The following is a 16,828-nucleotide window of genomic DNA, read 5'->3' as shown; positions in this document are numbered from 1 at the left end:
TGGCCTTTTTTACCATGATTCTTTAGTCTTTCAAAGTTAATTTTTTTTTAACTGTCTTTTTTTTTTTTCATTTTTCTTTTCCCCTCTTTCAACCAACATCTTATCAATCCCCTTTTTAAAAAACATTTTTATTGGGCGCCTGGGTGGCTCAGATGGTTAAATGTCTGCCTTCGGCTCAGGTCATGATCTCAGGGTCCTGGGATCGAGTCCCACATCAGGCTCCCTGCTCCTTGGGAGCCTGCTTCTCCCTCTGCCTTTCTCTCTCGCGCTGTCTCTCACGAATAAATAAATAAAATCTTTAAAAAAAAAAAACATTTTTATTTTTCATTTTTAGAGTCATATTCTATCCCTTCATACTAGTTACCCGTATTTTTGGCATATATATATATATATATATATATATATATATATATATATATATATATATATATATATATGTTGTTCTCTCTTTAAAATTTTCAGATAGTTTCTTCTAACAGATCAAAATATACCCTAAATCTCTAGTGTAGGGTTTTTTTCTACTCTCCTGCCTGATCACCTTCTCTCCCCCCCTTTTTTTTCATTTTTTTAAAATCCTCTTCTTTCTTTTTTCAAACAACTTCTTATGAATTCCTTTTATAAAATTTTTTATAATTTTCAACTTTACAGTCATATTCCATCCCTTCATCATAGCAACCCTTATTTTTTGTACATATATAAGATTTTCTTTCTTTAAAATTTTGGGAGGCACTTTCTTCTAACAGTCCAAAATACACCCAAAATCTAGTGTGCAGCACTGATCTATGTACCAGCCTGATCATATTTGATCATATTGCGTTCTTTTTTTTGTTTTGTTCTGTTTGTTTTTATCTTCATCTTTTTCTTTTCTTTTCTTTTTCTTTTTCTTTTTTCTCTCTTTCCCTTTCTTTTCCCCGTGCTTCAGGTCTTTTCAGATTTGTTTAGAGTATATTATCTGGGGACGTTATTACCCTGTTAGCATTTTGTTCTCTCATTCTTCTATTCTCCTCTGGACAAAATGACAAGGCAGAAAAATCACCTCAACAAAAAGAACAAGAGGTAGTACCGACTGCCAGGGACCTACTCAATATGGACATTAGTACAATGTCGGAATTAGAGTTCAGAATCATCACTTAAAAGATACTAGCTGGGCTTGAAAAAAGCATGGGAGTTATTAGAGAAACGCTTTCTGGAGAAATAAAAGAACTAAAATCTAACCAAGTTGAAATCAAAAAGGCTATTAATGAGGTGCAATAAAAACTAGGGGTGCTAACTGCTAGGATAAATGAGGCAGAAGAGAGAATCAGTGATACAGAAGACCAAATGATGGAAAATAAAGATGCTGAGAAAAAGAGAGATAAACAACTACTGGATCATGAGGGCAGAATTCGAGAGATAAGTGATACCATAAGATGAAATATTAGAAAAATTGGGATCCCAGAAGAAAAAGAAAGAGAGAGAGGGGCAGAAGGTATAATGGAGCAAATTATAGCAGAGAACTTCCCTAATTTGGGGAAGGAAACAGGCATCAAAATCTAGGAAGCATAGAGAACCCCTCTCAAAATCAATAAAACTAGGTCAACACCCCGACATCTAATAGTAAAACTTACGAGTTTCAGAGACAAAGAGAAAATCCTGAAAGCAGCTCAGGAGAAGAGATATGTAACCTATAATGGTAGAAACATTAGATTGGCAACAGACGTATCCACAGAGACCTGGCAGGCCAGAAAGCACTGGCAGGATATATTCAGAGCACTACATGAGAAGAATATGCAGCCAAGAATACTATATCCAGCTAGGCTGTCATTGAAAATAGAAGGAGAGATAAAAAGCTTCCAGGACAAATAAAAACTAAAGGAATTTGCAAACATGAAACCAGCCCTACAAGAAATCTTGAAAGGGGTCCTCTAAGCAAAGAGAGAGCCTAAAAGTAACATGGACCAGAAAGGAACACAGACCATATACAGTAACAGTCACCTTACCGGCAATACAATGGCACTAAATTCCTATCTTTCAATAGTTACCCTGAATGTAAATGGGCTAAATGCCCCAATCAAAAGACACAGGCTAACAGACTGGATTAAAAAACAAGACCCATCGATATGCTGTCTGCAAGAGACTCATTTTAGACCCAAAGACACCCCTAGATTGAAAGTGAGGCGTGGAAAACCATTTACCATGCTAATGGACACCAAAAGAAAACTGGAGTGGCAATCCTTATATCAGACAAATTAGATTTTAAACCAAAGACTAATAAGAGATGAGGAAGGACACTATATCCTACTTAAAGGGTCTATCCAACAAGAAGATCTAACAATTGTAAATATCTATGCCCCTAACATGGAGCAGCCAATTATATAAGGCAGTTAATAACAAAAGCAAAGAAACACATCAACAACAATAAAGTAATAGTGGGGGACTTTAACACCCCCCTCACTGAAATGCACAGATCATCTAAGCAAAAGATCAACAAGGAAATAAAGACTTTAAATGACACACTGGACCAAATGGACTTCACAGACATATTCAGAACATTCCATCCCAAAGCAACGGAATACACATTCTTCTCTAGTGCCCATGGAACATTCTCCAGAATAGATCACATCCTAGGTCATAAATCAGGTCTCAACTGGTACCAAAAGATTGGGATCATTCCCTGCCTATTTTCAGACCACAATGCTTTGAAACTAGAACTCAATCACAAGAGGAAAGTCAGAAAGAACTCAATTACATGGAGGCTAAAGAGCATCCTACTAAAGAATGAATGGGTCAACCAGGAAATTAAAGAAGAATTAAAAAAATGCATGGAAACCAATGAAAATGAGAACACAGCTATTCAAAACCTTTGGGATGCAGCAAAGGCATTCCTAAGAGGAAAGTATATAGCAATACAAGCCTTTCTCAAGAAACAAGCAAGGTCTCAAGTACACAACATAACCCTCCACCTAAAGGAGCTGGAGAAAGAACAGCAAATCAAAGCCTAAACCCAGCAGGAGAAGAGAAATCATAAAGATCAGAGCAGAAATCAGTGAAATAGAAGCCAGAAGAACAGTAGAACAGATCAACGAAACTAGGAGCTGGTTCTTTGAAAGAATTAAAAGATTGATAAACCCCTTGCCAGACTTATCAAAAAGAAAAGAGAAATGACCCAAATCAACAAAATCATGAATGAAAGAGGAGAGATGACAACCAACACCAAAGAAATACAAACAATTATAAGAACATATTATGAGCAACTCTATGCCAGCAAATTAGATAATCTGGAAGAAATGGATGCATACCTAGAGATGTATCAACTACCAAACCTGAACCAGGAAGAAATAGAAAACCTGAACAGACCTATAACCACTAAAGAAATTGAAGCAGTCATCAAAAATCTCCCAACAAACAAAAGCCTAGGGCCAGATGGCTTCCCAGGGGAATTCTACCAAACATTTAAAGAAGAATTACTACCCATTCTTCTGAAACTGTTCCAAAACATAGAAACGAAAGGAAAACTTCCAAACTCATTTTATGAGGCCAGCATTACCTTGATCCCAAAACCAGACAAGACCCCATCAAAAAGGAGAATTACAGACCAATATCCCTGATGAACATGGATGCAAAAATTCTCACCAAAATACTAGCCAATAGGATCCAACAGTGCATTAAAAGGATTATTCACCATGACCAAGTGGGATTTATCCCTGGGCTGCAAGGTTGGTTCAACATCCACAAATCAATCAACGTGATACAATACATTAACAAAAGAAAGAACAAAAATCATATGATCCTCTCAATAGATGCAGAAAAAGCATTTGACAAAGTACAGCATCCTTTTTTGATCAAAACTCTTCAGAGTATAGGGATAGAGCGTACATACCTCAATATCATAAAAGCCATCTATGAAAAACCTACAGCGATTATCATTCTCAATGGGGAAAAATTGAGAGCTTTCTTCCTAAGGTCAGGAACACGGCAGGGATGTCCACTATCACCACTGCTATTCAACATAGTATTAGAAGTCCTGGCCACAGCAATCAGACAACAAAAAGAAATAAAAGGCATCCAAACCAGCAAAGAAGAAGTCAAACTCTCACTCTTTGCAGATGATATGATACTTTATGTGGAAAACCCAAAAGACTCCACCCCAAAACTTCTAGAACTCACACAAGAATTCAGTCAAGTGGCAGGATATAAAATCAATGCACAGAAATCTGTGGCATTCCTATACACCAACAACAAGACCAAAGAAAGAGAAATTAAGGAGTCGATCCCATTTACAATTGCACCCAAAACCATAAGATACCTAGGAATAAATCTAATCAAAGAGGCAAAGGATCTGTACTCAGAAAACTATAAAATACTCATGAAAGAAATTGAGGATGACACAAAGGAATGGAAAAACGTTTCATGCTCATGGATTGGAAGAATATTGTGAAGATGTCAATGCTACCTAGAGCCATCTACACATTCGATGCAATCCCCATCAAAATATCATCCACTTTTTTCAAAGAAATGGAACAAATAATCAATCCTAAAATTTGTATGGAGCCAGAAAAGACCCCGCATAGCCAGAGGAATGTTGAGAAAGAAAAGCAAAGCTGGCGGCATCACAATTCCAGACTTCCTGCTCTATTACAAAGCTGTCATCATCAAGACTGTATGGTACTGGCACAAAAACAGACATAGATCAATGGAAGAGAATAGAGAGCCCTGAAATGGACCCTCCACTCTATGGTCAACTAATCTTTGACAAAGCAGGAAAGAATGTCCAATATACAAAAGACAGTCTCTTCAACAAATGGTGTTGGGAAAATTGGACAGCCACATGCAGAAGAATGAAACTGGACCATTTCCTTACACCACACATAAAAATAGACTCCAAATGGTTGAAAGACCTCAATGTGAGACAGGACTCCATTCAAATCCTAAAGGAGAACACAGGCAGCAACCTCTTTGACCTCAGCCACAGCAACTTCTTCCTAGAAACATTGCCAAAGGCAAAGGAAGGAAGGGGAAAAATGAAGTATTGGGACTTCATCCAGATAAAAAGCTTTTGCACAGCAAAAGAAACAGTAACAAAACCAAAAGACAACCGACAGAATGGGAGAAGACATTTGCAAATGACATATCAGATAAAGGGCTAGTATCCAAAATCCAGAAAGAACTTATCAAACTCAACACCCAAAGAACAAAGAATCCAATCAAGAAATGGGCAGAAGACATGAACAGACATTTTTCCAAAGAAGACATCCAAATGGCCGACAGACACATGAAAAAATGCTCAACATCGCTCGGCATCAGGGAAATCCAAATCAAAACCTCAATGAGATACCGCCTCACACCAGTCAGAATGGCTAAAATTAACAAGTCAGGAAATACAGATATTGGCAGGGATGCCGAGAAAGGGAAACCCTCCTCCACTGTTGGTGGGAATGCAAGCTGGAGCAGCCACTCTGGAAAACAGTATGGAGGTTTCTCTCAAAGTTGAAAATAGAGTTACCATACGATCCAGCAATTACACGACTGGATATTTACCCCAAAGATACAAATGTAGGGATCCGAAGGGGTACGTGCACCCCGATGTTTATAGCAGCAATGTCCACAATAGCCAAACTGTGGAAAGAGCCAAGATGTCCATCGACAGATGAATGGATAAAGAAGATGTGGTGTATGTACACACACACACACACACACACACACACACACACACACAGTGGAATATTATGCAGCCATGAAAAGGAATGAAATCTTGCCATTTGCAAGGACATGGATGGAATCGGAGGGTATTATGCTGAGCGAAATAAGTCAATCAGAGAAAGACATGTATCATATGATTCCACTGATATGAGGAATTCTTAATCTCAGGAAAGAAACTGAGGGTTGGTGGAGTGGGGGTGGGATGGGAGGGATGGGGTGACTGGGTGATAGACACTGGGGTGAGTATGTGCTCTGGTAAGCGCTGTGAATTTTGCAAGACTGTTGAATCTCAGATCTGTACCTCTGAAACAAATAATGCAATATATGTTAAGAAAAAAAAAAAGAAGAAGAAGATAGCAGGAGGGGAAGAATGAAGGGGGGGAAATCAGAGGGGGAGATGAACTATGAGAGACGATGGACTCTGAAAAACAAACTGAGGCTTCTGGAGGGGAGGGGTGTGGGAGGATGGGTTAGCCTGGTGATGGGTATTAAAGAGGGCACGTTCTGCATGGAGCACTGGGTGTTATGCACAAACAATGAATCATGGAACACTACATCTAAAACTAATGATGTAGGTGATTAAGATAACAATTAAAAAAGTAAAAAAAAAAGAGTCTTTGCAACAAATAGTGTTGGGAAAAGTGGAAAGCAATATGCAAATAATGAGTCTTAACCACTTTCTTACACTATACACATAAAATAAATTCAAAATGGATGAAAGACATAAATGTGAGTCATAAAATCATAAAAATCCTAGAAGAGAGCATAGACAGTAACATCTCTGACAGAGCATAGCAACTTCGTTCTAGATATGTCTCATGAAGTAAGGAAAACAAAAGCAGAAATAAGCTACTGGGACTACATCAAAATGAAAGCTTCTGCACAGCAAAGGAAACAACCAACAAAACTAAAATGCAACATACAGAATGGGGAGGATATTTGCAAATGACATGTCTGATACAGGATTAGTATCCAAAATACATAAAGAACTTATAAAACTCAATACCTAAAAAACAAATAATCCAATTAAAAATATGCGGGAAGTCATGAATAGACATTTTACCAAAGAAGACATATAGATGGCTAAGAGACGCATGAAAAGATGCTCATCACTCACTCATCATCAGGGAAATACAAATCAAAACCACAATGAGTGGCTGCCACTCTGGAAAACAGTATGGAGTTTCCTCAAAAAGTTGAAAATAGAGCTACCATATGACCCAGCAATTGCACTATTGGGTATTTACCCCAAAGATACAAATGTAGGAATCCGCAGGGGTATGTGCACCCTGATGTTTATAGCAGCAATGTCCACAACAGCCAAACTATGGAAAGAGCCAAGATGTCCATCGACAGATGAATGGATAAAGAAGATGTAGTATATATATACAGTGGAATATTATGCAGACATCAAAAGGAATGAAGTCTTGCCATTTGCAATGACATGGATGGAACTGGTGGGTATTATGCTGAGCGAAATAAGTCAATCAGAGAAAGACATGTATCATATGATCTCACTGATATGAGGAATTCTTAATCTCAGGAAACAAACTGAGGGTTGCTGGAGTGGGGAGGTGGGAGGGATGGGGTGGCTGGGTGATAGACACTGGGGAGGGTATGTGCTATGGTGAGCACTGTGAATTGTGTAAGACTATTGAATCACAGACCTGTACCTCTGGAACAAATAATACATTGTATGTTAAAAAAAAAAAAAAGAAGAAGAAGAAGGTAGCAGGAAGGGAAAAATGAAGGGGGGGAATCGGAGGGGGAGACGAGTCCATGAGAGAGTATGGACTCTGAGAAACAAACTGAGGGTTCTAGAGAAGAGGGGGGTGGTGGGATGGGTTAGCCTGGTGATAGGTATCAAAGAGGGCACATACTGAACGGAGCACTGGGTGTTATACGCAAACAATGAATCAGGGAACACTACATCAAAAACTAATGATGTAATGTATGGTGATTAACATAACATAATAAAAACAAACAAACAAACTGTAGTAATTTAAACAGTACACTATTGGTTTAAAATCAGACACAGGGGTGCCTGGGTGGCTCAGTCAGTTAAGCATCTGCCTTTAGCTCAGGTCGTGATCCCAGGGTCGTGGGATTGAGCCCCGCATCAGGCTCCCTCCTCCGCAGGAAGACCGCTTCTCCCTCTCCCACTCCCCCTGCTTGTGTACTTCTCTTGCTGTGTCTCTTTCTGTCAAATAAATATATAAAATCTTTAAAAAAAATAAATGAAATAAAATCAGACACATAAACCAATGGGACATAATAGAGTGCCCAGAAATAAACCCACAGACATAGAATCAAATAAATGCCCTTCAACACAGGCACCATGAATATAAAATAGGGATAATATAGTCTCTTCAATAAATGCTGCTGGGGAAACTAGGTATCTATGTAAAGAGGAATAAAATGGGACCCATATGTTTCAACATACACATAATCAATTATTAATAAAGACTTAAATGTAAGACCAGAAGCTGCAAAACTTCTGCAAAAAACAGAGAAGGGAAAAGCTCCTTGACATTGGACTGTGCAAGCTTTTTTTTTTTTAAATAACATGAAAAGCACAGATAACAAAAGCAAAAATAAACAAGTGGAACCACATCAAATCAAAAGCTTCTGCAGATCAAAAAGTCATCAAAAAATGAAAAGGGAAATATATACTTACAAGCTATATATCTGATAAGGTGATAATATCGAAGATATACTTTAAAAACTCCTTCAATAGCTATAAATAGATGATACTATGTGTAGGGCACTAAGCCTAGTGCACTATTATTAAATATATGCACATTAGATAAAGATTAAATACACATTATGTACTGTTAAATAGGCACATAAGCAGTTACCATAATAATGCATTTATAGTAAATTTTTTGTGAGTCATTTTGTTAAATAAAATTCTTTGTAACTAACCCTTCACATGCTTGTAACACAAGAACAAATAATGTTTATAATGATATTAAGGCAAAATAAAATGCTGAAAATATTTAAAAAAACAGATGATAGATGATAGATGATGATAGATGATACATAGATGATAGATGATGATAGATTGATAGATGATAGATGATATAGATAGGTAGATAGATAGATGATAGATAAATGATAGATAGATGATATATGAGATTAGATAGATAAATATATCAATATCAGTAGCCAGAATATACAATTCTCCAAAGAAAACAATCAAATGGTCAACAGATATATGAAAAGATGCTTAACATCACTAATCATCAGAGAAATGCTAATCAAAACTACATTATGATATCATCTCACATGCATTAGAATGACTATGTTCAGGCATACAAATTACAACAGGTGTTGACAAAGAAGTGAAGAAAAGGGGAGCCTGGTACTTTGTTGGTTGGGACAAAAATTCTTATATCCATTATGAAAATATATATATAGGAAACTTTATGTTCCACACTAATGGTGGAACATAAAGTTTATCTATCACACTATATGATCCAGCAAACCCACTTCTGGGTGTATATTTAAATAAGGATCTAAAAGATACATCTGCACTGCCACTTAAATTGCAGAATTATTCACAATAGCCAAGATATAAAAACAACCCAAATATTCATCAACTTATCAATGGATTAAAAATATACATACAATGGAATGTTACTCAGCCTTGAAAAAGGAAATACTATCATTTGTGACAAAATGTACAAACCTGGAAGACATTATGCTAAGTGTAATAAGTCCTTCACAAAAGAACAAATTCTGCTTGATTCCTCTTACATGTGGCATATAAAATAGTCAGTGGTATAGTATACAATAGAATGATAATTGCCAGGGACTTGGCGGGGAGAGAGATTTGGGTAGTAGATGGGTGTAAAGTTTTAGTTATACAAGATGAGTAAGTTCCAGAGACCTGACATACAACATAGTGCCTGTGGTTAATAATAAGGTAATGTGTATTGAAAAATGTATTAGGAGAATGGATTTCATGTTAAGTGTTATCACACACACACACACACACACACACAAACCAGAAAACAGACACACACAAACAATACTTTTGGAGGCAATGAATATGTTTACTGCCTGTATTGTGGTGGTAGTACTTGAATGTATATGTTCAAAGTCACCAAACTGTATACATTGGGTTTTTTTTTTTTTTTTGTATAGAAATATCTCAGAAATATTGTGGGTTTGGTTCCAAACTGCTGCAATAAAGTTAATACAGTGAATCAAATTTCTTTTCATTTCCAGTGCATATAAATCTGTATTTATACCAGATTGTAGTTTATTCAGTGTGTAATAGCACTTTGTCTAAAAAATGTATATACTTAAATTCAAAAATATTTTATTGGTAAAAAATGCTACCATCATCTGAGCTTTCAGTCACAATCACTGATCACAAATCACCATAACAAATATACTAATAATGACAAAGTTTGAAACATTATAGGAATTATCAAAATGTGACACAGAAACACAAAGTAATTACTGTTGAAAAAATGGCACTGATAGATTTTCTTAATGCAGGGTTGCCACAAACCTTCAATTTGTAATAAATGCAATATTTGCAAAGCACAAAAAAAGGAAAGCACAATAAAATGAGGTATGTCTGTATACCAATTATACATCAATAAACTTGGAAACATGTTTTTAAAAGACTGATGGTTAATGTAATAGCTGGTATAACAGCTATACATGAATGACTTTATGTTTGGGGAAACAGAAGCCTCTAAAATTTCAGGAGGGTTGACTACTGCATAAGGTGCTTTTATATTCCCCTGTGGGTCTCTAACACAGGACATATCAGTGAACAATATTATATCAGCACTGGCTTTCAGAATAATAGGAAAATCATAGCAAGGTTTGCTATCTACTCAATGACTAAGAGTCATATTCAACCTATTTTATCAGAACCTTGCAATATAGTAGAAAGGTTTAAAAGGTTACACTTGCACAGAATAGCACTAGGATTAGATAATAATATTTGTTCATAGCTAGTCAGGCAGCACACTGAGAGATGCATGAGTCTTAAGAACTTGTAAACTGGGGCGCCTGGGTGGCTCAGTCGTTAAGCGTCTGCCTTCGGCTGGGGTCATGATCCCAGGGTCCTGGGATCGAGCCCCACATCGGGCTCCCTGCTCCGCGGGAAGCCTGCTTCTCCCTCTCCCACTCCCGCTGCTTGTGTTCCCTCTCTCGCTGTCAAATAAATAAAATCTTAAAAAAAAAAAAAAAAGAACTTGTAAACTAATAACAGCATGAGATATCTATTAGTAAGTTAAGTGTCCCAAGGTCAAAGCCTGAGCTTTTCCAGTCAGGAGAGTGGTTGCTACTATGCACTGATAACACCCTTGCACTCTCAGAGCAACAAAACCCAGTAACACAGAAGAGTAAGCAACATGCCTATAACCAGGGCCTAATTTTCTAAATAAGCACACTATTAGAACCACCCTTAATCTCATGACAGAAAACGTAAAAGGTTTTATCAAAGTTAAAACTAAGACAGATGAGGAAACAACAACTATTTTTTTTTAAAGATTTTTTTTAATTTATTTGAGAGAGAGAGAGCATGAGAGGGGAGAGGGTCGGGAGGGTCAGAGGGAGAAGCAGACTCCCTGCCAAGCAGGGAGCCCGATGCGGGACTCGATCCAGGGACTCCAGGATCATGACCTGAGCCGAAGGCAGTTGCTTAACCAACTGAGCCACCCAGGTGCCCCAGAAACAACAACTATTTTAAGACTGAAAGGGTTCTTCAGCTTATTTTGACTATAATTTCAATACTTTATGTAACATCTCAGAGAGACTCAACCTTTTCATAAAAGGCAAGGTTCTACAACAACCCTCAAAATTGTTGGAGGTTTGTTTTGTGTGTGTATGTGTGGTACATTGTTTCATTGGTATATTAGGCTGAATTCAAGATACAACTATCTTCCATCTGTTTGCCAATAAAACATATCACAACTATTTGACTTCACTTTGGGTATTGCAACTTATCCAAGAAGGCTTTAGTCCTGGGAGGCTAAGAAATTTGGTAAAGCTAAAGTATCTTTCTTACTAGCATGTAAGGTGTTAGGGGCTAACAATAAATCAACCAGTGTTGAATTAGGATGGAATCTTAAGGTGGACAAAAATTTTTAAGCTTTCTTATAAATGCCTGGAGAATACAGTAGGTGAATCTTTGAATCCCTGGGGAATCAATTGCCACAAAAATCAAAAGCTTCCATAAGAAAACTTAAGCAGGAACCTTGACTTCTTAGGTAAAAGTTAAAAAAAAAAAAATCTGAACATGTCTGTTACAGAATACTTGACTCATCCATAGTGGGTAAGGAATGGCAAGGTTGGGTACCACAGGTGTTAGAGGAATTATTTCTCTTAGATTATGTACAAATCTATAAACAAATTGACCTTCCTTGTAATTTTTTTTCCTTTCTGACAGATAATATGGGAAAATTATAAGGTAAATGTCCTTTTTAAATTATGTCCTGTTTATATAATTTTCCTTTTTTTAACTTTTTAAATTTAAATTCAATTAGCCAATGTATAGTACATCATTAATTTTTGATATAATGTTCAATGATTCATTAGTTGCGTATAACACCCAGTGCTCATCACAGCATGTGCCCTCCTTAATGCCCATCACCCAGTTACCCAATTCCCCCGCCCACCTCCCTTTTTGCAACCTTCAGTTTATTTCCCGGACTCAAGAGTCTCATATGGGTTGCTCCTCTCTTATTTCTTCCCCTTCAGTTTTCCCTCCCTTCCCCTATTGTCCTCTGCACTATTCCTTATGTTCCACATATGAGTGAAACCATATGATAACTGTCTTTCTCTGATTGACTTATTTCACTTAGCATAATACCCTCCAGTTCCATCCATGTCAATGTAAATGGTAGATAGTCATCTTTTCTGATGGCTTAGTAATATTCCATTGTATATATGAACCACATCTTCTTTTCTGATTATTTGTTATATACATTTGAGCTAGAAATAGAGAACACGTTCTATATGTAGTCATTTTTTTTTCTTTATTGTAAGTTATAACAATGGAATCGATCTATTTTATTAAACTGCTATAATTTGTTCTGGAGGCCCATAAAGAGAGATCTATATCCTATAATTTGGGTGTAACTTGTCAGCATTGGGTGAGACTGCCACTTTCCCGTAGCCTCGTTTTGTTTCAGAAAGCACATATTTACCAATCTAGATGGCTGGCATCTCAGGTGCTCCCAAAACACTACATCCATGGTATGGAATATCATAGCCTGAAGTTTACACAACTAGACAGTAATTCCCTTCCTGACACATTATGAAGCACATTGGGAGACAAGGCATATTCTTCTATGGGGGGACCGACTTGCATGGAAACTTCAGAAGAGAAAGAACAGATAGATGATTGTCCCAAAACACCCACACCTTGGATATTTTTCTGGGTTAGGCAAAACAAGAAAAGTCCATAGAAATGCAGAATCCATGGCTCCAGTATACACACACACACACACACACACAAAATAGGAAAAGATTAAGTTGGGGAGAATAAACAGATACGTAAATTTATCTTGTTCCCAGTTTTGAGGTTCCCTCATTTTTGCCTATTTCCCTCAATTTTGCCCATTAGTTTGCACCATTTGCCAATTATTTCCCATCTGATTTCCTGGGGACAGGGAGGATCCTATTGAGAAGGTGATAAAGATTCAGTGAGATTGTATCCCTTGCATTTTCCTCAGTCTCTTCCTTTTTCCAAAATCTTTACTTTCCAATAGTGACTTACTGACTTTACATTACAGTTTGCCTTCTTGTTTGTTGGTGGCCCCAAATAAGGGGGCTTGTGATTTCTTATGAATTATTCACAATATTTTTTTGTGGGCAGCTAAAATTGCATAACACAATAAAATTATGTCTTATATTTCTATATATTTTCCCAGAACTGGATTGCTGCCACCAATATCTGAGAAACTATCTGTCCTGGCCATCAACTTACTTTTTCTCCCACTTCTGTTGAATTCCTGGAAACAAATCCCATAATAATGGAGAGGTTCAATGGTCTATTACAATTTTCACATGGATTTATATATTTAAACTGAGAAAATGCCTCAGTGAAAATCAGTGGAGAAGTCATCTAGCTTCTGAATACAGTACTTAACTTCTCCCCACTCATCTGGTATAGAAATATTTCAAGGACTCCTGCCAGCAGCCCCTCATGTTGGGTTTCCAAGGTACAAAGAATAGCCTGAGTTGTTGCAGGAAGTGTATAGTTGGAATCCTGAGGACTTGTTACTCCCTGATGCGAGGGTTACCATTTTGCTTCCATTGTGACCTTACCATTAGTCAAGAAGGTCAACTGAAGGCAATAATCCACATAGCAGCCAGTATGCATCCCCCTGAATAGGGCTTTAGATTGAAACTGCCGAGCACCTCAGAAATTTTCATGGGTATCTCCAGAGTAATTGAATTCTTAGAATAGCTTAGTTGGGGAAAAGGACATATGAACTTTTATCATTTTCTGTTCTTGCAGCAGTCTTGGATACATTCTAAAAAGCATTTGAGTTGCTGGAGTTACCAAAGAATAGGGCTGCTACACTGTACATTGGAATAAAAAAATAAGTTGGTTTCTATGGCACTGTATTTCAGTTCTAATTTTGCCATTTAGTAGCATAACTGTTTTATTCCAGTTTTTTTTTTTTTATTTACAAGGGCAACCACCATCTATTCTGATGCTTTCCTTCTGACACAGTGTCTTATCTAAGTTTTCAATGACCACTTGTTCTTTCTTTATTATATCTGCTTCCATAACTCTGTTTTCTTAGCCTAGAACTCCTCTACATCCCTTCCTAAGAATGGAACCTACGCTGATGTCAGCATAATTTTTGTTATCAAGTTTCCTTATGACCCAAGCCATGGCATTCTCATTATAGACCTATTTGATCCTGAAAACTCTAACTAGAGTTGGCATTCTGAAACCCTTGTGGCAAAGTGGATTAGAATTTGGGAAGATTCAGCAAAGTTAGTCTGGATAGTTGTCATGTGTCCCCAGTGTAGAATGTCAGAAAGTACTCTTCTTCAGTAGTCTTTATTTAAGAGGACAGGAGTAGGAGAGTAGTCAAAGTTGAAAACTGTATCTCTTGGGAACTACTCCTAAACAGTAAATAATATACCAAGAAGCTTCTAATTTTATTGATTGTTACATCCACAGGCAAATAAATGTCTGACTCTGAAACCTTTGTCCACAATTGTCAGGAGACTTAAATATTCATAGTCCAAAAATGACCCACAAATACAATACATTGAAAACATGAAGTAATATAATGGTTGACTTTGTCTACTCGGGCATTTAGACCCAAGCAAATGTGGCACTATAGAAATGCCAAATGGATCATAAAACTCTCTCAACTTTCATTTAAAGCAAGCTCAGGTGAAAAATGAAATTCTTCTGTTGAAGATCCCATCATATACATGACCCTGGGAGAAAAGGAAGCCATAATGATAGTCATGTTGTTTGAAAGAATGAACCTAAATGCCCTAGAGGTAAGTCTTCACTGATTTAAAAATCAATTTGGAATTTTTCAGTTACCAAAGGTAGTTAACTAGCCCTAATTCACGTAATGGTGCATATCATGCCAGTCAGATGACTGCAATACACAATATAAGAAAGAAATGAAGTATAATTTCCCAAAAAAATATGAGAATGAAGCACCCAAACCCAGTTAATATAGGAGTATTTCTCACTTGGAAGGAGACAGGAAGGGGTGGATGAACAACTTTCACACAGGAGATTTATTATCTGAAGCCCATCATTAGAATATCTACTCTAGGAAAGCTAAGAACCCCTTCCTCCACTTCACAATCTAGGATTATCATTTCTGATGGCCCCCAATGTAATCCTAGTGAGCATGATTTTTATGTTATCACACCTCCTCAAGACATCATCATTCGCTCAAATCGTGGCACCCCCTCTACCTACAACTTCTTTGTCCTGAAAACTCTTACTATGGATGGCACTCTTAACTTCTGGTCCCAAGTGAACTAGATATATGAAAAATTCAGTGCAGGGCAACTGGGTAGTTAATGGTGCCCCAGGGAAAGTGAGCTAAATGGTTCTGTTCTCCATTTGTTTTTGTCTATGCAGACAGTGTTGGGACAGTAGTCAAAGATGAAAAAATATATATATCATATCTGCATTGTTCATGTGTTCCTCTGTGGTTTCTACATTAGGGATATTGAGTGTCCTTACTCAAAAAAGGGCACATTCCTTTGAATATAGACCAGAGGTTCACTAAATGCAGTCAAGTTAGAGCAAATAAAGTACATTGGTCTCAAAACCTGTCAAGAGCATTTATACAGAAACAACATCTTACTATTAACCAGTTCTTATATCTTCCTGTATCTTCCAGATTCCAGAGCAGAAAAAAAAAAAAAAGGCATCTCTCATAGCATATGTTTTCCTCCTAAAGTAAACCTAATGATGTAAGAAGCTAGATATCAGGTATCCGACTGCTTATGATTTTATTCAATCTCATGTATCATGGTCAAAGCATATAACTGAATCTCAAACTTCTGGCTGCAAATTCCAAGGTCCTTCAATTGTGAGTTGTTCATTTATGATGCACATATTTCACAGCACCTTAGAAAAAAATAATCTAACAGAAATAGATCTATCTGCATGTGAATTTAGATCCAACCCAATAATATATCATAAAAAATAATACCAATTAATTACAAGGTTTTTCTGGGGCGCCTGGGTGGCTCAGTCGTTAAGCGTCTGCCTTCGGCTCAGGTCATGATCCCAGGATCCTGGGATCAAGCCCGCATCAGGCTCCCTGCCCTGCAGGAAGCCTGCTTCTCCCTCTCCCACTCCCCCTGCTTGTATTCCCTCTCTCGCTGTCTTTCTCACTGTCAAATAAATAAATAAAATCTTTAAAAAATTACAAGGTTTTTCAACTTCAATCACAGCAAAACTTCAGGTATAAAGTTCTCATGAAGGTATCATCTATGTGAGTCACTCATGGAGAAAAATTAGCCATCATAATATCCATATTTCCTTAAAGAATGAACCTAAATATCTTAGAGGCTACTCTTTCTTAGTCTGTAGATATATTTGTATATATCTGTAGATATATATTTGTATATATCTGTAGATATACCTGTGTATATATCTGTAGATATATATTATGTC

The 16,828-nt window shown here is 37.1% G+C and overlaps 1 non-coding gene across 1 annotated transcript; it reads right to left on the bottom strand.

The window, feature by feature from the left end:
- Positions 1–15,520: 15,520 nt before the first annotated feature.
- On the bottom strand, positions 15,521–15,604 carry LOC123862671 (small nucleolar RNA SNORD115). Its single transcript, XR_006795354.1, has one exon. It is a non-coding gene; the product is annotated as a small nucleolar RNA SNORD115 (small nucleolar RNA).
- Positions 15,605–16,828: the final 1,224 nt, after the last annotated feature.

The sequence above is a fragment of the Mirounga angustirostris genome, unplaced genomic scaffold (assembly GCF_029215605.1).
Source record: "Mirounga angustirostris isolate CCGP_5_RB_7025 unplaced genomic scaffold, mMirAng1.0.hap1 SCAF_9, whole genome shotgun sequence".
In the NCBI taxonomy this organism is placed as follows: domain Eukaryota; kingdom Metazoa; phylum Chordata; class Mammalia; order Carnivora; family Phocidae; genus Mirounga; species Mirounga angustirostris.
This window is presented reverse-complemented; position numbering and strand designations above follow the sequence as displayed.